Source organism: Myxine glutinosa, chromosome 6 (assembly GCF_964187855.1).
Source record: "Myxine glutinosa chromosome 6, kmMyxGlut1.1, whole genome shotgun sequence".
Lineage (NCBI taxonomy): Eukaryota > Metazoa > Chordata > Myxini > Myxiniformes > Myxinidae > Myxine > Myxine glutinosa.
In genome coordinates, this window is record NC_136266.1 from 184,337,348 (window position 1) to 184,365,146 (window position 27,799).

General features: G+C 45.3%; 1 protein-coding gene across 2 annotated transcripts in view; it reads left to right on the forward strand.

The window, feature by feature from the left end:
* The window catches only part of LOC137429025 (guanine nucleotide-binding protein G(I)/G(S)/G(T) subunit beta-1), a 139,085-nt gene that overhangs the window by 57,073 nt on the left and 54,213 nt on the right, over nucleotides 1–27,799 (forward strand). The window contains exon 1 of one of the 2 annotated variants that reach the window (XM_068119021.2): nucleotides 26,875–27,133. The exons of the other annotated variant lie outside the window; for it this stretch is intronic. The gene's annotated coding sequence lies outside the window, so the exon portion shown is untranslated. Of the gene's footprint in view, nucleotides 1–26,874; nucleotides 27,134–27,799 lie in introns of those variants that run through there. 2 annotated transcript variants of the gene reach the window in all.

Below are 27,799 nucleotides of genomic sequence, written 5' to 3' on the forward strand. Positions count from 1 at the left end.
GCCAGACTGTGGTGCTTTTCAATTTGGGGTCTCACTCCCCCGATTCATCTCCCGGTGCCCTCGCACAATTTCTGGGCTGTGGCGTGTACCTCTCCCAGTGGGTCTACCCACCTGCACACCTCCACCACTGCAGTTGCCTCCGAGCTTACCTGCTCCTTACCCTAACCTAACTAACTGGGGCAGGCCCTCTGGCGCTCTCCCCACTCGGTGCCCTCTCTGGCACTGGGCTGCCCGATCCACACCCGGGATCCTCAGGCACCCACTCACAACTACCGGCTCCCAGAGCCCACCTGCGGCCTCACCTGGCCGACATCCTCACAGTGGTGGAGTGCCCAACCAACTACACACACTACAGGCTACACGCCCAGCCATTTCCACAACACTAATGCACCCATTCACAACACCATTCTGCAACCGCACCACAGATGCCAATATCCATCCACAATTTACCTGTACCCTCTACCTAACACTTACACTACCCGCCCCGGGTACTCGTGAAAGGGGTCCACTCTTCCCCATCCACACCTTCGCACCATGCACACCACTCCGTACCACTTACTCCAACTCTCTCCACACACCTGTACTTGCACACCTGTGCTCTCACACCTGGTGCCACCTGCACCCTTCTCTCCCCAAGCGCATTCGCGCTGATCCACAACACTCACTACTCACACACTGTTCCACACACCTGTCCAGTTGCACACCTGTGCAATCACACCTGTTCAATCCTCACACACACGGCATCATCTCAGCTAACTACTCCCTTCTGAAACTTGCGCTTCCCAGTCGTCCCTTTAAACTATTGCGCTCCCTCGTCATTATCATCCACACTAAACTACCTGCGTCCCCACTACAGGTATCAGTCACTAACTAAACTTAACGTTACCTAATGTCATCTCTTCTAGATCCCTACAATATAACCTAACCCACCCGGGCTAGTTTTCACTGCCACACACCCCATAAACTATTGCTCCTTTGCCCCCACATGGGAAGGATGGTGGATTTGCCATCCCACCACATCGGGGGTCTCTCACTACCAATTTTGCACATCAAATTTCAACAAATCAAAAATTTGCCAATCATCTGCCAATCACTGTACCATTACCAATCATCACTCTGCCAATCCTTTGCCAATCATCAAATTTCGCCTTTTTCTAATTTCGGGGCCAAAACACTAACCTCATCACCCAGTCTACTCACTACTGCCTCTCGGTGCGCCAATTCCTGTCCAAAGCCCGGCTTCGTAAAGCCAAGCCATGAATGCGGGTTGTTTGGTGCCAGTGGCTGGACACGTCCCGCATTCGGTGCAGGGACGGGGGCTGACCCGGGCCGAGATCCCACGCACCACCTCGGCGTGGAGCCATCCAATTGCCCGATCTCGACCTGCCGGCACGTCTCACCAAAAAGTGGTCGCCATGACGACCCTTCCTATCCAGCTGCCCGCTCCACCTAGTGGAGCCTGGACGCGGCCGTTCAAAGCGAGGCCCGGCACGCACCGAGGGCCCGATTCGGCTATAAGTCGTTCTAAACTCTACCCCGTCTAACGTCGATGCTTCACCTGGACGCTTACACCCCGCAGCCCGTTCCTTGCTCACACATCCAGCCGTTTCCATGCCCCTCGTACCTTTCCTTACACACCCAGGTACACCCATTCCACTCACAGCCTTGGTCACACACCTGACCACCGAACACTTTGGCACACATTCGTTGCTCGCACACCTCACCAATACACCTCTTCGCACCCCCTCCTCTGTCACCTCCTCTGTGACAATCACAGGTGTGCTCTCATTCGCACACCCAACCACGTGCCTCACTACCAACTCCAGCGTGCATTCCCACTCACGCTCTACCATTCCAGGTGTGCATCCTTCCATCCCAGGTGTACATCCTCGCTCACCTGTCACAACCAACTCACTCTCCTTGTCACTCTCACTACTCTCACCTCCATTCTTGACAGCGCACTCACCCTTACTCTTGACAGCGCACTCTTTCCTCATGCACCTGTCCGTTACACACCTTTCTCGCGCACACTCTCCCGTTACACCCTCTGTAACACTCACCACAGGTGGACACTCTTCCTTACTTCTGACAGCGCACTCTTTCCTCATGCACCTGTCCGTCACACACATTTCTCGCGCACACTCCTGCGCACACTCTCCCGTCACACCCTCTGTAACACTTACCACACCGCGCTTCCATGTGCTCCCTCGCACACGCGCTACGACCGACTCACTCTCGCCAGCACCCTCACTACTCCTTGGCACGCACTTTTTCCTCACACACCCCAGAGTCGGACTTCCTCGCACACCTCCTTTTTCGCACACCAGACCTGTCGCACACTTCACCAGTGGCCTCTCACGAACACCCGGGTCCATCTCGACCCCCAAGCTTCTTAAATCCCCTGGCGCATCATACGCACGACCATATTGGTCACCACTTACACCAGGTCCTCTTCCTCTTCGCTTCTCCTCCATCACCTGCGAATCCCTCATCCGGTTAATGAGCACATCATCACGATCCAAACACAGACTTTGGACCAATTATTTTACTTCCTCCTTTATCTCCTTCTTATCCCCTCTCCGTCGCTTCTTAATTTCGCTCACCCCTTCTTTCACTTCCTCTAATTTCTGCTTCACCTCCTTTATTCCCCGGTACGTCTCCTCAAGCTCATCCTCTAAGGCTACCTTGACCGTTTCCAGGTGCGTCCTCACCTGCCGGTCCTTCGTCTCCATTACCTCTATCACCTCGTCCAACCTCGTTGTCAGTCCCTCACGTACCATCTGACATTCCCTCTTCGTCGCCACCAAGTCATTTTTTAGGTCATTTTGTGTCGCTTTTAACCCTCCTATTACCGCTGTGTTCTTTTTTACCTGGTCCGTTAGTTCTTTTTGTCCCTCTGTTAGCTGCTCCACCTCCTGCGTCAGGTCCTCTATGCCCCCTTGTAACTTTACAGTCCCCTTTCTCACCTCCTTCTCCATGTGCTCCTTACAGTGCCTCACCTCCTCGCGCACTCCTCCGACCTCCTCACTCACTCCTCTTCTGATCTCCTCTCCCATCACTTGCATCTCCTGCCCAGATGCCACCCTCATCTGCTCCATTTCCTCCCTGTGAGCATCCAGTTTAGTTTCTACCCCCATTCTGACCCCCTCTATCTGCTGCCCCATTTGGTTAACTTCCCTTTCCGCTTGGTCCCTCATGTCCCTCAATTTGCCTTCCATGGTGTTTTCTAACCCCTCTAACCCTTTTTGCATCCCTTCCATTTGATTCTCTTGAGCGGCCATTCTGTTTTCTACCCCCATTAACCCCTCCTGTATTTCCCCTAATCTATTGTCTAATTTCCCAAATTTCTCGTCTAATCCCTTAAAATTATTGTCTAATCCCCTAAAATTATTGTCTAATCCCCTAAAATTATTGTCTAATCCCTCACCAGTACCCCTCGCTTCGTCCCTCATTACCCCCATTTGGTTTCCCATTACCCCCAATTGCTCACTCCGAGCCCTCGCTTCGTCCCTCATTACCCCCATTTGGTTTCCCATTACCCCCAATTGCTCACTCTGAGCCCTCATTTGCTCACTATTCTGGGCCATAAGGGCCTTCATTTGTATTAAAAACAAGTTCAAATCCACCGGTGGCGCTGCCACGGTCGCGGGCGCGGTGACCAGCGAGGCGCCATTTTGTGCGTTTGCTACCCTCGCTGCTTCGCTCTCCTCCTGTCCCTCATGTCCCTCAATTTGGTCCTGGACCGACCCTGCCTCACTCTCCCCTACCGGACCCCAGCTGTCTTGATCCGCCATAGCGCGACTTTCAAAATTCGGGTTTTTATTTTCGTATAACAAAATCAAATTTCGCCGTTATAATTTCGCGCGGGAAACGCGCTCCGAAACGATTCTAATTGTTACAAATTTGGGCCTAATAAATTTAGTCCCGGGTCCGAATTCCACTCCTCGACACCAATTGTTACAGACGTGGCTTAGATGTTATTTACCGAGCGGTTTGGTATGACCACGTCTGCACAAGTTACCCGATTATACCCGAACGTTGACTAATCGCGCTACGCTAGATCAATGAAGGAAAAGACACACGGCTGGGATTAAAATGACTCGACACCAGGGATACGGTTCTCAAGACCTCCGGAGGAGATTATATTCGTTCGGAAGGTTAGATTACAACTACAAGAGGGACAGCAAAGGAAGATAGGCACTTAGACACAATCTTATATTAACCCCAACAGACGACAGATAAACGGGACAAAAGGCTGACTCACACGGGGATTGATGGCTAGGAAAGGCAGGATCGATGGCTCCAGGTGCACCTGGGCTCAGGGACAGAATCGACTCGGTCCGGTCCAGAGATGCAGCATGCAGGGAGGTCGCAGCGCTTGGAGGTAGTGACTTGCTCTTCTTCAAGCTGGGGGCGCACGCGCATCTGACCTCACATCCGGTGAGTCGCTTCGTATATCCGGCGGGGAGTGACACGCCCTCGGCTCGTTAGCTCGCCTCGTGGAATCGGCACGTTGCTTCTCATTGGGTGCGTGCGGGGGGTTTACCAGGCTCCGCCCTTGACGAGGAGCTGACAGCCAGCCCCTTCGTGGTAACCCCGTGGAGCGCATGGTCATGGCGGCTAACCGAGCTGGTGGGAGGACGCACACTCCCCCCGCGCGCCGTGGTTGTAGTTGTTGTTGTAGCTGTAGTTGTTGTTGTTGTTGTTGTTTGGGGAAGAAGATGGAAGGAGGTATGGGAAAGGTCCTAAACTCACTACTGGTGCCATATAATCACATTCTGGTGCAACGAAGAGTCAGAATTAATGGAAAGGAGTCCTTAACTGACATAGACTAAGAATAACTAGCAAGATGTCCGAAAGTTGTCTACGTGAGATGCGGTGGACCTGGGCACGACATTTAATGGGGGAAAAAGGGGAAGGTCGGCTCTACTGATTGTTGTTTACAGACAATGGGACTAGGGAATGGGGGATTGGGGATAGTTGGGGAGTATTGGGGAAATAGGGGAATATTTACAAGCGGATATGGAGGCCAAATTCCATATTCGCAACAATATATATATATATATATATATATATATTATATATATATATATATATATATATATATGTATATATATATATATATATATACATACAGACGGCATTTAATATGGAATATTTTTTTTGTGGGGGTGAACTTACTTTTCAAGATGACTTAGAACCAAAAGTTCATTGGAATTATGTTCAAATTATTCTAGATTTTGTTAATGTGACCTTTAAAAGAAACAAAAACCACATTTGACATTTCGAAGCAAATAAATTGATCCTTGAAAGTGATGGAAACTGATATCGAACTCAATTCACGGACAGTACTGTGTTAAACTTCTGTGCGTTTTCCAGAAGTATCTTTTTATTTTGCACATTAGCCAAAAAATTTTTTCACAAAAACAAAGTTAAATTACGACTGGGATTAAGGACAGTAAAATTACAGTTCAGTACTTCGTGTAACCCCCACGAGCATTCAGGAGAGCACGTACATGTTGAGGCATGCTGTTCACGAGATTTGCCAAGGTTTGGACAGGAATCGCTTGCCATGCAGTTACAATAGCCTGCTGCAATTCACGCACAGAGGTAGGCTGCTGGTCCAAGTTGTCGATTTGACACGTTAATTCTGCCCACAAGTTCTCTATCGGATTCATATCCGGGGACATGGCAGGCCACTCCATATGCTCTACACCACGGTCAGCAAGAAAGTGTTGGATCATGCGAGTACGATGAGGCCGTGCATTGTCATCTTGGAAGACAAAGTTTCCTCGAAAGGCTGCACGAACAAATGGAAGCAATGTTTCTTCCAGAATGGCCCTGTGCTTGAACTGGTTCAGGTTTCCATTCAGAACAACCAGGTCAGTTTTGCCCCCTGCATGAAAAGCAGCCCAAACGGTCACCCCACCACCCCCAGCTTGGACTCTTGGCACTATACAATCTTCGTTGTAGGCTTCATGCACTTGTCTGCGCACTCGGACGCGGCCATCTTGACGATAGACCAGAAATCTAGACTCGTCACTGAAGATCACGTGATTCCAGTGTCCTGGCTGCCATTGACAGTGCTCTCTGGCCCACTGCGATCGGCGCTGGCGGTGTTGTCTGGTCAGACATGGCTTTCTCAGGGGACGCCTGGCACGATAGCCTGCTTGAACCAGTCGTTGGTTGACTAGCCTTCTGGATACAGGCACATTTGTCAGTTGCTGCCACTCAGCCCTACGCCAATTAGCTGACTTGGTACGGCCATTGCGGACTAACTGGTGCAGCTGGCGATCATCCCTCCTTGTGGTTCTGCGGGGACGTCCTGGCCTCGGTATTGGAGTAGGGACACCCCTCTGAGCATTTCGTTTCAGGATCTTTGACACCTGACCTTGAGTGATGCCATACTGCCGAGCAATAGCACGCTGTTTCATGCCGGAATTTCGTAAAGTCACCACTAAATGACAAACAGCATTCCTGAGTTGACGGACCATCTCCAGGGGAAGCGGCAATAACTTTTGTAGACGTGCAGCAGTTGTTTTCCACTAATACAGAACGCAACAACCCTTATATACCCGATTGTGAAGCCAATCGTCAAATGTACCTGTCCGTAGATTTTGTCACGCCACCTGTGATATAATCCTGTTATTGACTTCTTGCTGCGACAGACAATCAGTGACATGGTTCTTTTAACAAAGAAATTACCGAAGCGTAAAAGAAACTCACCAGATTGATATACCGAGTTCAGAAAGTAAACCCAAGTCAAGAAAAAAAAAAATTCCATATTAAATGCCAAGTCTGTATATACTTAGTTAAGTTATAAATGTCAAACAAGTAAATTACAGTCACGTGAAAAAGTAAGTACACCCTATGTAAAGTTTTGACTTTTTCAACATATTTCAACATACAGCTATTTGATCTTCATTTCAACAATATTGATAGATAAAGGTGATATAATGAAACAAATATCATGAAACATTTACATTTTGTAGTCCATTGTATAATTTAAATAAACATAAATGCAAATTTTGCATGTGGAAAAAGTAAGTACACCATTGGCTCTAATAAGTGGTATTGCCCCCTTTGGCAGAAACAACGTCAAGTAGGCGTTTCTTATAACTGTCTATCAGTCTCTGTCATCGACTGGGAGAAATTTTTGCCCACTCCTCCATGCAGAATTATTTCAGCTGTGCGATGTTTGAGGGGTTTCTTGCATGCACAGCTCGTTTGAAATCCCCCCACAACATCTCCATGGGATTTAGATCCGGGGTTTGACTTGGCCATTCCAGAACCCTCCATTTCTTTCTTTTCAGCCATTCCTTGGTGGATTTACTGGTACTAGGGCATGCCCGTACTATATATAAGCTAGGACGTGCCCGTACGTGGGTGCCCGTTCCTTGCCAAAAAAAAAAAAAAAAAAAAATTTGTGTAGGGGTGTGTGTGTGTAAACATCCTAGGGCGTGCCCGTACGTGGGTGCAAAAAAACATGCGTGCAAACAACAACAACAAAAAAAAACTTTGAAACCACGTGGCAGTAACGACCACAAACCCCCCCCCCCCCTCTATTTACATGAATGGTTTGGTCCATTCGCAACGACCACAGAACCCCCCCCTCTATTTACATGAATGGTTTGGTCCATTCGCAAAGCCAAAGCGAACGACCACAGAACCCCCCCCTCTATTTACATGAATGGTTTGGTCCATTCGCAAAGCCAAAGCGAACGACCACAGAACCCCCCCCCCCCCCTCTATTTACATGAATGGTTTGGTCCATTCGCAACGCCAAAGCGAACGGCGAACGGCTAAATCGCCATAGCTCGGTAAGTACTTGTCCGATTAATTTCAAACCTTGAAAAGGCACATCCTCGGGTCCCCAGCAATATACCTGGCAAGTTTCAAGTATATCGGACCGGTAGTTGTCGAGAAACAGCGGTCACAGACACACAGACACACAGACACACAGAGATTACTGGAATTATAGATAGATGTTTAGGGTCATTGTCATGTTGCAAGGTTCAGCTTCGGTTGAGCTTCAACTTCTGACAGACGGCCTCATTGTCTGACAGATGGATTTTATGATGGTGAGCTGCCCAGGCCCTGATGCAGCAAAGCTGCGCGAAACCATAATATTTCCACCACCATGCTTTACAGTTGGTATCAGGTTCTTGTGGTGAAATGCTGTCTTTGGTTTTCGCCAAACATGTCTTCTGGTACTGTGGCCAAATAGCTCTACCTTTGACTCATCAGTCCAGAGCACATTGTTCCAGAAGTGCTGGTCTTTGCCGAGGTGTTCATTGGCAAACTTTAGTTTTGCCCTGATGTTCTTTCTGGACAGCAAAGGTTTCCTCCTGGCACACCTCCCATGTAGAACAAATTTGTGCAGCCTCTTTCTTATGGTAGACTTGTGCACTTTGACATCAACAGTGGCCAGAGCTACCTGTAGGTCCCGTGATGACATTCTGCTGTTCTTGCAGACTTCTTTCAGCATCTTGTGGTCTGCTTTCGGGCTGAACTTGCTGGGGCGGCCTGGCCTGAACAAGTTGGCAGTTGTTTGGAATCTTCTCCACTTGTAGATGATCTTCCGGACAGTCGAATGATTGATTTCAAATTGTTTGGAGATCTTTTTAAATCCCTTCCCAGACTCATAGGCATCTATAACCTTCTTTCTGAAGGCCTCAGAGAGCACTTTTGATCTAGGCATGGTGACGCTGCACACTTCAACAACAAAGAGCAAACCAAACTAAATGTCTGAGATTCCTCCAAGATCCACAAATAAGACAGGTTCCTCCAAGATCCTCTCTAACGATGTTCTAATCATTTGCACCTGAGCTGGTGCACCTGATTCGAATTTTAGGTATTTGAAGTAGTGATAAATGTAGGGGTGTACTTACTTTTTCCACATGCGAAATTTGCATTTATGTTTATTTAAATTACTAGGGCATGCCCGTACTATATCTATATCTAAAATTATATCCCCCCCCTCTATTTACATGAAATGGTTTGGTCCAAAGCGAACGGCTTGCGAGTACGGTGACAATCCCCCCCCCCTCTATTTACATGAAATGGTTTGGTCCAAAGCGAACGGCTTGCGGAGTTTGGTAAAGAAATCGCCATAGCATGCACAAACGCGCAGGAAAGCGAAAGAATCGCAAATTAGTTTTAATTAGTTTTAAAACATCGTTTAACGCCAACATAGCGGCAACATAGTTTGCCAACGTGAAATAAATGAATACGCTCTCAAATGTGCCGTCCGAGGCAGAGTCTGTTCGCCACGTTCGGCACACGTGATAACTCGCTGCTCTCTGATTGGTTGAATCGTTTTTTGGACATAGCTCGGTAACTACTTGTCCGATTAATATGAAACCTTGAAAAGGCACATCCTCGGGTCCCCAGCAATATACCTGGCAAGTTTAAAGTATATCGGACCCGTGGTTGTCGAGAAACAGCGGTCACAGACATACATACATACATACATACATACATACATACATACATACATACATACATACATACATACACACAGAGATTACTGGAATTATAGATAGATACAATGGACTACAAAATGTAAATGTTTCATGATATTTGTTATATTATATCACCTTTACCTATCAATATTGTTGAAATGAAGATCAAATAGCTGTATGTTGAAATATGTTGAAAAAGTCAAAACTTTACATGGGGTGTACTTACTTTTTCACGTGACTGTATCTCTCCTCCTTATACCATTTTCCTATCATCAAGTTGGGATTAGTGGTTTATCTCGATGCTGGAGCATGCAGTCGTGGCTCAGCTCTTTGAACCGGCTGGCCAGGCCTGACATTCACCTGAAAATTGCAGGTATTTTGGAGTTTGGCCATGTCACTGGTGATGGCTTGTCTAATCTTCAGAAAGACGTTGTGAAATTTTAACGTTTACCAACGGATGCTAGCAGACCGGTCCCACAACTAACGTTCATCCATGGCCAGTGCCATTTTTCTGATGCCATCCCCCTGCCTGTGAAACACCGATTTCAGAGGTAAATGTATTACCTATTCACCATCCTATTGGACTAAACAGGCAATGTCTTCTCATAGAACAATTTATTTGGATCTTTCTATTAATTTATTTTTAACAAGTAAAAGCTAAAAACGTAAATGACGGATACATCTTCAAAAGGATTATTGCTTTAACTCCCAAATTGACATGCACCGACATTGCCAAACTGATTTAGTAAATTGGTCAATCACAGCCAAATGATTGGTAAGTTGAAATTTTCCAATCATTAATTTTTTCCTTTACTGCAAGATTCCATATCCATATTTTGTAAGTGAAAAGGGAAAAGTATTTCACTCCCACCCCACCTTTCCCCACATATGAAGCTAATATAATAATCCCAACCCTCTCTCTCCATCTCTCTCTCTCTCCATTGGGAGGTCTCGCGAGATCTCGGAGACGGTGGGAGGGATTTTCGAAGCTCCACACGGTCTCCACGTTTTTCGAAGTTAAGTCTGTTCACAATTGTATTTTGTCGAAACTGTATTTATCTTTCGGTGTGTGAAGTTATTGTGTGCAACTTTGGTTGTTTCTCGGTGTTTATCTTTCATAAATTGATCGTCTGTTTGCCGTGTCGCGAGCAAGGCCTTTGCCGCGTCGCGAACGATTTGAAATCGAAGTTAAGTGATTATTCCCATTTGTATTTTCGTTAAAACTGTATTTATTTATGGTGTTGTACGTATATTGTGTCCCGACGAAGATTTTTCGGTGCAAATCTTTCATACCTGCATTGAAAATCGTGTTAATTCGTGTCGTGTCTTGAGGCCTTGTACAGTGTACACTGTACAACCTTGAGGCTTTGTTTTTCTCTCAGCGGTCTGTCGTTTGTGATCCAATAACTTTCATTCTCTGTTTTCCCAGTCTTTTCACCCATAGCCTACTTCCTTATGTAAATCTCAACTAAAAAAAAACAAACAAAAAAAACATTTCCTTCTCTGTTCTCATTCGTTTATTCATTCTTATTCGTTCGTTCGTTCTTCAACCACGTGTTTCTCCCCCATTTCCCCAGATAGTTTTCACTCTTATTAACCTTCAATGTTTACACTTTCCCCTCAAGTTATGTATTCCGTCATATTTTATAACACCTTTTTCTTCTTCTTTAAAAGGCTGCTTTCGACTTGCTCACCAAATCAATTCATCCCCCAAAAAATATCCATCTCCTATAGTGCCTTTTTTCTACATTCCCTAAACTCTCCTGCACTCCATCCTCCATCCAGCATCCTTAAACGTATTTTTAACTCGAAGGTCACAAGAAACTCATTTTGCAATAAATGTTCGTTTCCCATAAATCGTACACTTTCTAAAATCCAATCTTACCCCTCCCCTCCAAATCTTCCCCATAACCCCTCCCCTCCAAATCTTCCCCATCACCCCTCCCCTCCAAATCTTCCCCATCACCCATCCCTTTCAAATCTCCCCCCTTGCCCCCTCCCTCCTAAACTACCCCCTCACCCCTCCCCGCCAAGACGCCCCCTCGCCCCTCCCCTCCTAGACTCCTGCCTCACCCCTCCCCTCCAAATCTCCCCCATATCCCATCCCTTTCAAATCCCTCCCCTTGTCCCTTCCCTCCCGAACTCCCCCTTCACCCCTCCCCTTCAAATCTCCCCACCCTCATTGCTTCTCAATTTCCCCCCTCTCACTCCCCCTCCTCAAAGCGTCCTCCCCGCTTCTTCCCCCTTCCAACTCTCACCTCCATCTCCCCCAACCTTCTGCCTCGCTCTGTCCCCCTCCTCAAATAACACCTCATTGTGCCTCACCGAATCACCATCAAACCTTTTGTCCGCCCCATCCTTCCCTTTCTCCGAGCTATTCTGAAATCTCTGACACACCTTCAACAGCTCTCCCTACCTCTTCCACCTCTTCCACATCTTACCCTACCCCTCCTCCCCCCTGTTCTGTATCTGATGCTCCCCCTTCCTCTTCATTAACGGTATGGACCTCAAACATCCGGGGCCTTCGTTCAAACTTAACTGATCTCTCCATACAGGTTGCTTCTGTCAAACCAGACGTGATCTGCTTAACAGAAACTTTCCTCTTTTATGATGTCCCTGATTCCTTAGTATCTCTCCCGGGCTACTCCCTCCTCCGGTATGATAGACCTGAGCCTCGTCCTGGAGGCGGGGTTGCTATCTTTATCAAAAACTCTCTTCCTCACTCGCCCTGCACTGCACTCTCTCCACCTCACCCCCAGGAATACCTCTGGCTACGGCTTCCCCTTCGCTCCCACCTCTTGTTCATATGTGTGTTGTACCGTCCACCAAACAGTGATGACTCCATCTACATCTCGCTGTCTGATAATATGGACCAACTTCTATCTACTCATCCCAACTCTCTCTTCCTCATATGTGGTGATTTCAACTGTCATCATGCCAGTTGGCTGGGTGTGGGTACCTCTCTCACCAGCCATGGCTCCTCAGCAAAGGACTTCTGCGACTCACTGGGACTGACACAATCTGTCAATTTCCCGACCCGGATCTCAGTCAACGGAACATCTTCTCTTCTGGACTTGGTTATGACTAACTTCCCTGAAAATGTCTGCTGCTCTTCTTCTGCTCCAATCGGATCATCTGATCATGTCCTTGTTAAAGTGGACATCTCTCTGACCATCCTCAGGGAGCCTGCTCAGCGTCGACGAGTCTGGCATTTCACTCAGGCCAACTGGCACGGTCTTCAAGCAGCCATCAATCATCTGGACTGGTCTCCCATCTCTACCACCTCTGACATCAACTCATCCTGGGAATTCTTCCAAAGTAAATTGCTCTCTCTCATGCACAGATTTATCCCATCTCGTCTTCAGTTGTCATACCCTTCCTCCCGTCCATGGTACACGGAATCTTGTGGTGAGGCTGTTGCCCAGAAACAACTTGCCTTCGTCTCCTGGAAAGCAAATCCAACGGAAGGAAATCTCATTTCCTTTCACAAAGCCCGAAACAAGTGTGTGTCCACCCTCAGGAGAGCCAGGAAACAATATCTCTCCGTTCTCAAGACCGAACTCTCTTATCTGTCTCCCTCTTCCAAATCCTGATGGTGTCTGGTCAAATCCGTTTCTGGTGTTTGTTCCCCCTCCATCCCCTCCCTTACCTCAAACGGCTACACAGCTGACTCCGCACGTGAAAAAGCTGAATGCCTCAACTCTGTGTTTGCCTCTAAATCTTGTGTCCCAAACCCATCCCTCTCTGTACCCACCATACCCAGTCATACCCTGCTGCTCCTGGACTCCGTGTCCTTTCCTCCTGACAAGGTGGAAAAGTTTCTGTCAACCCTCGACTCTGATTCTGCAACTGGACCCGATGGCATCAGCCCACGGGTCCTAAAATCCTGCTCTGCTGCTCTATCTCACCCTCTCTCTGTTCTCTTCACCCTCTCTTTTGCTCAAGGTCAACTGCCATCTGCTTGGAAATCAGCCAACATCACCGCTTTGCACAAAAAAGGTGCAAAAACAGATCCTAGCAACTACAGACCAATCAGCCTTCTCCCAATTATCAGCAAAGTCATGGAATCCATCATTGCTTCGGATATGAAATCTTTCCTCTTCTCCAATGGCTTGATCTCTGATCATCAATTTGGTTTCAGACCAGGTCACTCTACTCTGGACATGCTACTTCTGCTGTCTCAACAATGGATGGAGGTCCTCAATGCCAAACAGGAAATTAGAGCTGTCTCCCTCGACATATCACGTGCCTTCGACACGGTCTGGCACCCCGCTCTGCTCACCAAACTCTCCTCCTTTGGTATCCATGGAAATCTCCACGCATGGCTGGCGGACTTCCTCTCTAGTCGTCGTCAACGTGTGGCCCTGAATGGGTTTCTCTCATCTCCTCTTCCTGTTCAGGCTGGAGTTCCCCAAGGCAGTGTTCTGGGCCCCGTGCTTTTTCTGGTCTTCATCAATGATCTCTCTGACTCTCTTGAAAATCCTCTCTTTCTCTTTGCTGATGACTCCACTCTCTGCCGCTCCATTCCTCTTCCCTCAGATCGGCAGTCTGCAGCCTCCTCACTCTCTGAAGACTTGGGCAAAATCACAGACTGGTCAAACAAGTGGAACATATGTCTTTCAATCCTGACAAATCTCACACTCTTGCTATGTCTCTCCGAAAAGATCGACTGGACAACCCTCCCATCTACTTTCTCAACAATCCTCTCCAAGAAGTTCTGTCGCTCAAGCTTTTGGGTCTCACTATCTGCCATGATCTTTCTTGGGAAAACCACATTTCCAAGTTGGCCTCCAAAGCCAGTCGCCGACTGGGCATCCTCCGTCGTGCGAAGTCCTTCCTCGGCACACCTGAGCTCCTCACCACATACAAGGCTTTCATCCGCAGCTCAATGGAATACTGTTCTCCCCTATGGGCCGGTGCTCCTGCCTCACACCTAGCTCGGCTTCACGCTGTTGAAACCAAAGCTTTCAGAATTATTGGAATCTCCCGCGATGAAGCTATCTCTGAGGGCCTTTTACTCACTCACCGCAGGCAGGTAGGTGGTCTTTCTGTCTTCTACCGACTCCTCTCCGGCCTTGCACCCCTAGCTCTCTCTGTGCTCTGCCCTCCAAATATTCCTACAGGTCGCACAAGATCTGCCAGCAACCCTCTGATGGTTAAACTGCCGAAATCTCGGCTCTCTGCTCACCTTCACTCTTTCATTCCTCCCTTTCTCCCGCCTCTGGAACAAACTCCCTCACTCCCTTCAATCCCACTCCTCCCTCCATGTCTTTAAAACAGCTGTTCACCACCATCTCTTATCTTCCCCCATCCAAAACCTTGATCTTTTCTACCCCCGCTAATTCACCCCAGATCCACCTTGTTTGAAATTCCAACTTCTTTCCTGGAAGTCCTGGCAGTGTCCATATGCTTTATACCTCTCCCACCGCCCCCTTCCCATGCCCCCCCCCCCCAAAGCCCTCGCCCTCTCTCAGATCTCTCGATGTCTCCATGTCTCTCGGCCCTTGCTCTCAAATGTTGTGTTTGTGTCCTTCCCCCTCTCTCCCCATCTTGTCTAACGCTCCCGATGTTATATGTTTTATGTGTCGGTTTGTCTTTCTGTGTGATTAATGTTCGCTCTTTCACGAGCCTCGATCTTGTATACCAAAAAAAAAAAAAAAAAAAAAAAAAAATATCCCCCTCCCCTTCCACATCCATAGACCCAATCCAATCCCCTTCACCCCACTCCAAGGGCCTCTCAAATCCCACTTCCCTTTGTTTTGTTTTTAGAATCCCCTTATCCTCACTTTATTCTCCTATCTTTCTTCCTTTCTCTTTTCTGTATTACTTTGCTTGGTTTACACAACCTTTCCTTCCCTTCCCATAATACTGTAATAAGTTGTTACAAATATATATATATATCTATCTATAATTCCAGTAATCTCTGTCTGTCTGTACGTTTGTCTGTGACCGCTGTTTCTCGACAACCACGGGTCCGATATACTTTTAACTTGCCAGGTATATTGCTGGGGACCCGAGGATGTGCCTTTTCAAGGTTTCATATTAATCGGACAATTACTTACCGAGCTATGTCCAAAAAACGATTCAACCAATCAGAGAGCAGCGAACTATCGCGTGTGCCGAACGTGGCGGACACACTCTGCCTCGGATGGCACATTTGAGAGCGTATTCATTTATTTCACGTTGGAAAACTATGTTGCCGTTAAACTATGTTTTAAAACTAATAAAACCGAATTTGCGATTCATTCGCTTTCCTGCGCGTTTGTGCACGCGATGGCGATTTCTTTACCAAACTCCGGAAGCCGTTCGCTTTGGACCAAACCATTTCATGTAAATAGAGGGGGGGGATTGTCACCACTCGCAAGCCGTTCGCTTTGGACCAAACCATTTCATGTAAATAGAGGGGGGGGATATAATTTTAGATATAGATATAGTACGGGCAATGCCCTAGTCTATCTATAATTCCAGTAATCTCTGTCTGTACGTTTGTACGTTTGTCTGTGACCGCTGTTTCTCGACAACCACGGGTCCGATATACTTTTAACTTGCCAGGTATATTGCTGGGGACCCGAGGATGTGCCTTTTCAAGGTTTCATATTAATCGGACAATTACTTACCGAGCTATGTCCAAAAAACGATTCAACCAATCAGAGAGCTTGCAGAGGGCTTTGCGAATGGACCAAACCATTCATGTAAATAGAGGGGGGGGTTCTGTGGTCGTTGCGAATGGACCAAACCATTCACATCGAATCATCGAATCACATCGAATGGACCAAACCGTTCGCTTTGGACCAAACCATTGCATGTAAATAGAGGGGGGGGGGGGTTCTGTGGTCGTTGCGAATGGACCAAACCATTCATGTAAATAGAGGGGGGGGGGGTTCTGTGGTCGTTACTGCCACGTGGTTTCAAAGTTTTTTTTTGTTGTTGTTGTTTGCACGCATGTTTTTTTGCACCCACGTACGGGCACGCCCTAGGATGTTTACACACACACACCCCTACACAAATTTTTTTTTTTTTTTTTTTTGGCAAGGAACGGGCACCCACGTACGGGCACGTCCTAGCTTATATATAGTACGGGCATGCCCTAGTATACACAAGTGTAACAAGAGTGCTTTGTTTTTCATCAATTTGAGGTGTTCAAATTTGACCTGGTTGTCATCCATTTCATGTTTGTAACCAACACCTGGGCTGGCAGGTTTACCTCGACTAGAGGTATGCACACTCTCCTCTCAGCCGTCTAGCCTTAGTTCAAATCCCAACCCAGCTACAAACCGCCATTCTGGTGTGTCACAGGTGGGGTGGTTCATTAATGTGTGTGCCGTCACTTAGATGGACGTTAAGCCGGATATCCCATCTACCAGCATTGCTTGGTGGACGTTATAGATCCCACGGTCTCCTTTGTGAAGAGTAGGTGAGTTATGACCAGTAACAGGAACAAATTCTAAGTTCTTGCCCTAACTACGTCTCGGAAGGCAATGAGAAACCACCCATTATAACCCTTGCCAAGAAACTGCTTCGGCAGCATCGACACTCTGTAACAGAGTACGGTACATCGGAAGAGAACTGACATATTCAATCACATGATCTTTACTTTAATGCAATTGGTGAAAATCATGAATGTGGCAAGTAGGATACCAAAGAGGTTGCAAAGGTGAGTAAAGTACAGTACCGGTACATGGTGTTTCAAAAAGAGTGATACAACTTTAAACGTTTATTTACAAAGAAACAGAAACCTCAGGAACATGAACCAAACATTTATTGAAAGCTTATGAAATGGTATTTTCTATCACTGATTGCTATTGCAGTAAAGTCACTGCTAGAGTTAGTGAGAGGCCAAGGTCTGAAATTGGCATTTACGCAAAAGCCTTGTAATGGACGTTCTCGATGTGCGCCCCTCCGCGGTTCAGACAGGCATTGATCCTGACTCCAAAGTTCTGTCCAACTTTCCTGTAGGTCTCAGGTGGCACTGCCTGGATGTAGTCTGACACCTCCTGCTTCAGATCATCCAGTGTGGCAGTGCGGTTGACGTAGACAGAGCCCTTGGCAGCCCCCCAGAAGCAGTAGTCCAGAGGGTTCAAGTCTCGGCTATGCGGTGCCCAGTCATGAGCGGTACCCAGGGCCACGAGGCGGTTTCTGAAGAGCTGCTGCAGGAAAGTGATGTTGTCACCAGCTGTATGCGGGGTTGCACCATCCTGCATAAACCAGGTCATGCTGAGCTGGTTTGGGGTGACCTTTCGGGCTGGATCATTATGGAACTTCTGGAGCACGGCCCGGTAGCGCTCACCGTTGATCGTCACCGTCCTGCTGTTGTCATTCTCAAACCAGTAAGGCCCTAGCATTCCCCATCTGGCATTGAAGGCACAGAAGCATGTGGTCTTATGCCCTTTCAGGTACCTCTCAGTGATCTCCTCAGGTGGTTCTGCCCCCCCAGAAAATGTTGTTGTGGTTGTTGATTTAGTGTCATACCACAGAGCTACCACTTTTGTATTCTGCTCCACTGTCAATGGCATAGTTGAGCTACGGAACTAGAAATCCCAGGGAACAAATACCACGATAACACCACAAATCCCCGAGAAGAAAAACGGTAGAGGTCAAAAACCAAAGAAACGACAGGAAGTCAAAGTTGTATCAATCTTTTTGAAACACCCTGTAATTACAGTTTGTAAGTGTATATTTTACAATGCTGTTATGGAATTAATGGAATTTTCTCGAAAATGATTGTTTGCTTCTTTAACTTTGGCCTTATCAATGAATGATTAATTATTGGATAACATGAAATAGGGATTGATATACTATCCTTGGGATAATTTCATCCATAACAAAGCATCCCATCAAGTAGGCACCAGCAAAATGGCCAAAAAAGTTTGTGCCAATAGTTTCCTTCCTCGTCCACCACGAAGCTTGAGCAAACAGTTCATGAAGGCAAATGCGGTACTTTACTCGTCACATGACCAAGCATGACACACATTAAGTTCGTTTTGCGTTTGAACGTTTCCTCATATTGCAGGCAGCCTATTTTAAGCACTCGACTCAAACACTCATTTTGTCATGTTGCTTGCACACGAGACAAGTTCTCTCGCTCGGTTAGTGTTATGGGTTGGCGACTGTGATCGGTGGACGCTTGCCACCCATGGGGGAAAAATGTTTGCTTCTTGGCTTGACCTTGAGGTCTATTCAGAGAGAAGCAAGCCGTGTGCTTCGTGCTTCCATTATAGTACATTCTTTCAGCTGGTTTATTGTTCACCGTCGCACCGCGGAGCGGACGGGGGGCTATGGTTTTCCCCTCCGTCCGTGTGTGCGTCCGTCCGTCCGTCCGTGCGTACGTGCGTCCGTGCGTGCGTGCGTGCGTACGGGCGTGCATGCTTGCGTGCGTGCGTAAGCGAAGGACCGAATTCTAATTTGGTGTGCGGGTGCAACCCACGTCAAACTCCAAGATGGCCGCCACCATGTATGTCTGAACCTTGCGAGCGGAATATCTTGAAAAATAAACGAACTACTAACTTCTAATCTGGTGTGTGGGTGTATCTACGCATAAGGAAGAAAGCTATTGAAAATTGGGTCGCCACGTCAAAATCCAAGATGGCCGCCGCCATGTATGTCTGAACCTTGCGAGCGGAATATCTTGAAAAATAAACGAACTACTAACTTCTAATCTGGTGTGTGGGTGTATCTACGCATAAGGAAGAATGCTATTGAAAATTGGGTCGCCACGTCAAAATCCAAGATGGCCGCCGCCATGTATGTCTGAACCTTGCGAGCGGAATATCTTGAAAAATAAACGAACTACGAACTTCTAATCTGGTGTGTGGGTGTATCTACGCATAAGGAAGAAAGCTATTGAAAATTGGGTCGCCACGTCAAAATCCAAGATGGCCGCCGCCATGTATGTCTGAACCTTGCGAGCGGAATATCTTGAAAAATAAACGAACTACTAACTTCTAATCTGGTGTGTGGGTGTATCTACGCATAAGGAAGAAAGCTATTGAAAATTGGGTCGCCACGTCAAACTCCAAGATGGCCGCCACCATATATATGTCTGAACATTGTGAGCGAAATATCTTGAAAAATAAACGAACTACTAACTTCTAATCTGGTGTGTGGGTGTATCTACGCATAAGGAAGAAAGCTATTGAAAATTGGGTCGCCACGTCAAAATCCAAGATGGCCGCCACCATATATATATATCTGAACCTTGTGAGCGAAATATCTTGAAAAATAAACGAACTACTAAAATCTAATCTGGTGTGTGGGTGTATCTACGCATAAGGGAGAACGCTATTGGAAATTGGGTCGCCACGTCAAAATCCAAGATGGCCGCCTTGCATCTTCCACTTTGTCAACTCACATCACTTGTTTCCCATGGATCTCCATCCAGCCACAAGTATTCTGCCTTATCACACTGCCACTTAGAGTTTTCTGTTTTCCCGTAACGATGGTTCCAGTCTTTCTACAAATAATTGAAACGGGTTGTTCTGAACTTTTCATAGATTGGCATTCTTGGAGCTTATCGATCAAGCAGATGGCTAATTATGATCAACCCCAAGCTTGATCCATACATAACATAAAGGTGTTAAATCTCCGTCAGGAGAGGGAGTATACTTCCATTGTGAGAGGTTTATTTGTAACCAGACCCGGTGGTGTGATGGTACGAGTGTCTGCTCCGAGCTTGGGAGGTCGACGGTCCACACCTCCAGGCGAGTGGTATCACAGACTTTAAAAAATGGCTGCTTGATGCTCGGTATTTAAAAAGGATAAGAGCACAGACAAACAATCATCGTACTGCCTTTGATGAGCATAATGGCCTCCTCCTGTGTTGACGTCATTATCATCACACTTTTTGGAAGAAAAAAACAACCCAGGGGGATATTGTATTTGGGTCCCATCTGCCCATTCATCCATCTGTCATACTATCACCTCCTAAACATTTGTGGCAGAAAAGAGGGGACCAACTCCATATTAATGCCCATGATTTTGGAATAAGATGTTGATGTTCGGGTGTCCACATACTTTTGGCCATCTAGTGTACCTCACAGATGTCGGGATTCCTCCAAATTTCTTTGTTTAATGTTATAAACAGCATTAGCAACTGTTTAAAAAGCGAATCATGTGTGTTTGTGGTTTATAATATTTTGCAAGCCCGGCTACGCCGCTGTTCGACTTTCGGTCTTGTTTTTGCTGGATATCCCCCACCCACCTCACCCCTGCCCCCATTGATATCTATTGAATGCTTCATCCTCGTCATCTGACTTCTTCTTTTTTGCACTGCAGAAACTCAATCATTCATGCTAAATGTTGTTTATTTTTGGGAATAATACATTGTCACAAATAAATTTTGATGACTAAAATCACACGTTAACCATCTCAGAATATCTTGAGAATTCTCGGAAACTGACCCTTGTCCTAGTCAATGGAATATTGTGGATGGAATGTTGTTTTGGTGTTGTTGGTGACAGTGTTTTTTGTTTGCTTCTTGAGTATATTAAACACGAGAAGCCTTTATGTTTCTCTGTGTCGCATGGTCGGTTGTAACACAGACTTCCAATGTGGTATGAAAAATAATTATCCTTTCTGAAGGGGACTGGACAATATGGTGAAGATGTTGCTGCTTAAGCCGTAATCCAGCTTTAACCTTCACATCAGTAGCAGCTTACATTGGTCTTAAGCTCATCACCTTTGGACATTGCATGTCAGCTGGACTCCGGATTGAGGCACACGCTCAGGAATGTGATGCTTCTTACGTGCAATTCTCCGCTGTGCAATGAGGGCTCGTATTAACACCACTTATAGTCAGGTTCACTATGTTTTTTCGTTCAAAATCATGGTAGATTAGCAAACCTATACATTTTTGGAAACGTTATTACATGGAAAATCTGAAAATCAATGTTTACATTTGCCAATTCCGACCAATTCCATTCGACCAATTCGACCAATTCGACCAATCGACCAATTCCATTCGACCAATTCGACCATTCGACCATTCGACCAATCGCTTCGATCGACCATTCGACCAATTCGATCGATTCGATTCGATTCGATTCATCGAATTCGATTCGATCGACCATTCGACCAATTCGATTTGCCAATCAATTTGACCGACCTTTGCTTGTGTGGAACGGACTGTGAAAACGATGCGGACTATATTGTCGGATACGACACACAGGACAGTGATGACGAACTCCGAATGGCATATTCTGTAATCGTGTATGTTTGATGCCATTGACTGCCTGTGTAGATGTGAAGTTATACTGACTGCATGTGTATATATGATTTTGCTGACTGCCTGTGTATGTTTGGTGATATGAATTATTGTGACACATTTTGATGTTATTAACTGCCTGTACAAAATGATAACATGTATTTGATTATGCAACTTATCGCGAATATAAAGACAGTATTTTGCAATTCAAAACCTTTGATTCGTGTCTTACCATTCCCCATAGCACTAATTTGATACTTTCATTGGATTCCTTGTCCCTGAAAATATAGGTTTAGTATATTTTAAAAAGTTTTTAGGGTAATTAGAGGCAGAAATAGAACAAAAGATGTATTTTACAGTGGCCATTTTGAAAATCCAAAATGGCCGCCATACAGGTATCTCTCCAAATGTAAACATTGATTTTTAGTTTCCTTATGCTATAGCCTTTCCAAAAATGTATAGGTTTGCTAATCTACCATGATTTTGAACGAAATATAATTTATTGACATAGTGAACCTGACTATATATGGGATCGTTTCTCTGTCTGCAGCTTTCACATGGGGATTGAAAATACGTTTCTCGGCTTCCACTGGACGAAATCGGCTGCAAATTTCAGAAAGTAAATACTTTGTGCATTGAGGTAATATGTTCCAAATTTAAGCAACGTCTGTTTCCACATTCTTGAGTTTTATTTAGAAAACCCTCAAAATCATGTTGGTGTCTGTCTGTCCATCCATCCTTCCGTCTGTCCGGCCACACAAAATGTGTTGGTTCTCATATCTCAAAGACTATACATTGAAACTAGCTGAAAGTTGGAATATACATCGGCCAACAGGTCTAGTTAATGGCTTTCGAAACAAATTAAGTGCCATAGTTTTTGCTTTAAAATTAAATATATATAAATATATATATACATAAATATATATATGAAAAATATTTATATCTATATACACACTTTATAACTCTTCAAAATATTATTAGCCAAATCTAATGTGCTGGGTTAATGGCCTAATGGATAAGGCATCAGATTCTCCAAACTGGGGAGTGTAGGTTCAAGTCCCATCTGGGTTGAATAATTTTTTTCTTCTTACTTTTTGTAGTCTTTTCCAGTATATCGTCTTGAATAATCAAAGGGAGAGGCAAAAGCTCCCCTCATTTTATATGGGATCGTTTCTCTGGATGCAACTTTAACATGGGGACTGAAAATTTGTTTCTCGGCTTCTACTGGTATATTATACATATCTTGGGTAAAATGCCAGTGGCATACAAAAGGCCCCTTTATACAAGGGTATGTGCCATGTGGCAAAGTAGAGAAAAGAAGGAACATTCAAAAAATCTTGTGTGCATGCTGTACTACCCTTGTGTTCTTAGGAGGACCCAAGAAATGCTCTTAAAAAGTTCATATAAAGGGTGCCAATTTGATTCATACACCTGCATGAAGAAGTAAATGTATTTTATTTGCCAGATGTAGGGCACCCCTTTATATGAACTTTTATAGAGCATTACTTGGTTCCTCCTCAGAACACAAGGGTAGTACAGCATGCACACAAGATTTTTTGAATGACCCTTATTTTGTATTGTTTTTGATATCTGTTTATTAATCCTCTTTGCCCTTTTCATAAATCTCTTCCAATCACTGTATCACATGTTCTCTAATTCCAAGACGCAATACTGTAAAACAAATTATTTTATTTTAAGCGTAATTGAATACACCCGGAGCTTTGAAGAAGTGCACGAGTAGAAAAACACCTCTCATTTGATTATCCCTTTTAATATCATTGTATTTAAGAAATATTGTTCATTAAAGGTTGTGAATCCATTTACACTGTTCATTGCCATTGGGCTATCATGAGGGTGAGGTTTCGTGAGAAGATGAGGTCACTGCAGTCACAGCACAGCAGTGAGGTTACAGAAAGCAGGATGCAGGAGTGTCAGGTGTACTGCCGTGTCTATGAGGGGAAAGTGCAGTAAAAGCTTTTTCCAGATCCTTAATTTGAATAAATAGCAGGAGAAGAGAGAGTTAGCATTGAAGTGGCTTCACGATATATATAGGAAATGGTCTTGCTGTTGATAAAGTTTCTTTCAGAAGGTACCAAATAGTTAGCGAAGACCACTTTGAGCCTCAGGGTTTTAAAACGGAGAAACTAACGCAGGCCATTCTAGGAGAATATGATGTGTAAAAGAAAACACTGGGGGAAGATGTGTATCCATGCATTCTTCAACATAAAGCTCAGAAGCTGACAAGAGCAGAGTGGGGAGAGCTGTTAAATGTGACACAAAAAGGTAAATGATATCATGGCAGGTGTGACCAGTCTTTGCCATAAAGGCCTGTAGCTCTTTCAAAGTTGCCATTGGCCTCTTGGTGGCCTCTCTGATCAGTCTCCTCCTTGATTGGCCATCCAGTTTGGAGGGACGACCTGATCTAGGCAAGGTCTTGGTGTTACCATATGCCTTTCACTTCTTAATGATTGTCTTCACTGAGCTCCAAGGTGATTCAAGGCCTTTGAAATATTTTTGTACCTATCCTCTGATCTGTGCCTTTCCACAACTTTATCCCAGATGTCTTTTGAAATCTCCTTGGTGCTCATGGTTGAGTCTTTGCTGTGAAATGCACTACCCAGCAGAGAAAACCTACAGGAACAGCTGATTTTATTCTGAAATAATCAGAATCACTACAATTTTAACACAGGTGTAGGCCAATTAAGTTGGTGTGTGATTTTGAAGGTGATTGGTTACACCTGAGGTAATTTACAATTGCTATTATAAGGGGGGTGGACACTTATCCAACCAAGATATTCTAGTTTTGCATATTTCATTAATTTTCTGAAATTTGTAGAATTTGTTTTTCACTCGGAAGTTGTGGGTTACGATATGGAAATAAAGGTGGAAAAGTCTGATTTAATGTAATTATTTAATTCCAGGCTATAAGGTAACAAAAGGTGAAAATTTTGAAAGGGGGTGTACATTTTCTATAGGCCCTTTATGTACTCAGGCACTCATCTCCCAAACATGATTAAAAGTAAATATCATGTTAAACTTACCCTGCGAATTGACAAGACCCAGATAAGAGCTTCCCCTCCGTGTTAAGAAGTACCCGAACCAGATACGTTGTCTCCCTCTGGGAAGCCTACCTGAATGTTGGTAATGACGGCATCGTCTTTCCGATTTCAGACTCCATTGAATAAATCACCGAGGCCGCGATGCTCACACAAGGTAATCAATCCCACAAGGTTCAAAGTCCACTCACTGACAGGGAGGTCAGGTAAAATGCGCCAACCCCAGCTGGTCCACAATGTCTTGGGTTTTTGTAGTGTGGGCTGCAAGATATCCACTTTTGGGAGAGTTGATTAGAAACTTCTCCAAATCTTTCATGGTGCAAAGGCACACCCCTTTCTCGCATGTACGTTTCAAAGTATTTTCGGCTTCTTTCAGAAGCTTTGTGAGCCACTTGAATGTTGCATTCCTTATCCAGCTTCACCAATAGACTTCGTTGCTAGGGGTTTCTGTACATGGGCGCCGAGCAGTCTGGGGTGGATTGCGTCATTTCTAAAGTTGCGCATTACAACTAAGGGGCACATTCGGTAGACAGATCCCATTTGTAGTACTAGGACAACCTGAGAAATTGCTACATAGATCTGACAACTTGGGAAAAACCGCTAATAGGGCATATTGGAAGGGTGCCTGCTCAGGAAGTGTTCAGGTTGTCTGAAGGAAATAAAAGTTTTGACCAGCCCTTGCAGTTGAGCCGCCGTTCGATGTTCATGTGGAGACTCCATCCTATCTAACATATAAAGCGCATTCTAACCACTGACTCGCTGACTGATATTCATGTTCCGGACACTGACTGAACCACTGACTGACCTTGCGGATGACGTAGAAAGACATCGAAGCCGATACACTGGGAAAAATCACAGAACCGTTGGAAAGCGTCCGTAAATGAAAATGTATGTAAAAAACCGTAAACGCATCCGTAAAAACATTAAACTCAACTGATATCTAGCAGGAGGTCGGTGATGCTTGCTTATAACCATAGAGCTTCTATTTACTATGTACCTACGTACGAGCACGGTTAGTTATCGCTTACAATGTGTAAGCATATCGCACTAGTGTATAGTCTTCCAACGTCCAGGCTCTTCCAGCCAAAGAAAGCCGCATTAAGCAACCAAGAAAAGCTACTCTAGGGAAGCCCTTTGCTGTTTCAAACCGAGATGTTAGGCACGGGTGTCAGGCACGGGTAACTTGCTGTTTCAAACCGAGATGTTAGGCACGGGTGTCGGGCACGGGTAACTTGCTGGTGTAACAAAATGTCAATTATCTGGATGAAAACCATAGACATCGGAAATTATCATGACCATTCGAGGTGTTTGGATGTTTGGCTTGTATCCACCACTGAAACGAAGGAGCTTAAAACTGCAGTTTGTGCTCACTGTGTGTAACAAATGTTTTAGGGAGTAGGGACTGTTACGGCCAACCTTTTGTTTAACATGAAAATGTGGGAATCATTATAATACTCACTGTAGGAAATAAAAATATTGACGTACTATAGGACTCAAAGATAACCAACATAATAGAGGAGGAAGTGGGTGAAAATGTACAGAGCAGTAGATAAATGGGTAGGGGAGAAGTCAATGAAGGGATGCAGGGGAGTGGGCAAAGGAGTAAATGGAAGTAGGTGAAAAGGTAGTGAGCGATGTGGATGAAGGGGATCATGGAATTGGCTGTTTGGGTTGAGTGGGAGTATGTGATGGCATACAGAAGGTAGAGATAAGGAGAATAAGAGGGAGTGCATGAAGGGATTTGAAGGATTTGTGTAAAGGGGTATAGTAGATGGTAATGGGAGCACGTCGCTGAGTAAATCGAGATCAAAGGGAGTTGGTTTTCAGACGTCAGCTACAACAGGCCATCTAGTACATATATAGTATCTATAGTATGTATATATATATATATATATTCAGGTGGAGAATTGGCAAAACTATTGGACAATTTGCCACAAGTAACTGCTGTTTCCAAGGGAACGAGCAATAAAGAATTGTGCAATCAACCCTTGGATCCAGCAGTGAGTCAATATTTATTTTATGAGATGGGAGACTCGCTCGTTTTGATAATTACATATGTAGCTGCTCTTCCCCCCCCCCTCCCACCCTCCTCCACTTGGCTCCTCCCTGGTTTATCATCCTTTCTGACCCCTCCACCTAAATCAGCATTCTCTCCACCCACAAATCAAGTGCTTCCTGAAAGTCTGACTTCTTTATTTATTATTTTTCATCCCTTAAAACTCCCTCTTCGATGTCATCCTCTGTGCTCCTTATCTTCAGTTCTTCGTCTCTATTTCTGTATCCCCCATCCCGTCCCCTCCCTCCGTTGCGTGTCCTTGCTTTTTGTTCTTGATCATTTTAAAAGTGTCGTACACTTTTCAGGCTCCTCATTTATTTCTCTTTCATCTTTTGCCTCACAGCTCAAAGGGAGAAAGGTAAAGTAATAACTTTGTTATTTGCCTGCTTTGTGTGTCTGGCACATTTTTAATTGCACAGCAACCTGCGTTGTATCTACATGTCCAAGGGTTACATTAGTTATCGGTGTCGGACTGTGGGATATTTATTGATGGATTGGACTGTTTTGCAATAGGTTTCTTTGTCTCCGTAATGCCTTCAATCCTTTGCCATTTCCACTCGGAAAGGCCGGACGTGAAGAAAGGGAAACCCTGTACATTATTCTGCTGCCGGTGCTGCCCGGTTGCCATGGCAATGATCTGTTGTCATGACGACGGGAATGACTCGCAAAGGCCTTTTTCTTCTGCTCGTGCGTCGCATCGTTGCTGACCGTTGCATTGACATTAACAGAGCGAGGCTGTGATCATGGATGGGTAGTTGCTATTGTTGCATTATCATAATTCGTCACCAAAATGACCTCCCAGTATTCCTCCGTTGATTGCAGAATTGAGAGTCGAAAATGAGCATCGGAGCCATAGCCGCATTGGAATGGTGTACGATACATACTAATCTGGGTGTCACTTGATGAATACGCTCAATTGAGATGAACTGACACGCAAACATTTGTCCCTTCCTTTTGTACCTTCAATCATCCCATCGTACTTGCCTCTTTCCCACTTAGTTGACTCGTTCAACATTTACTCATT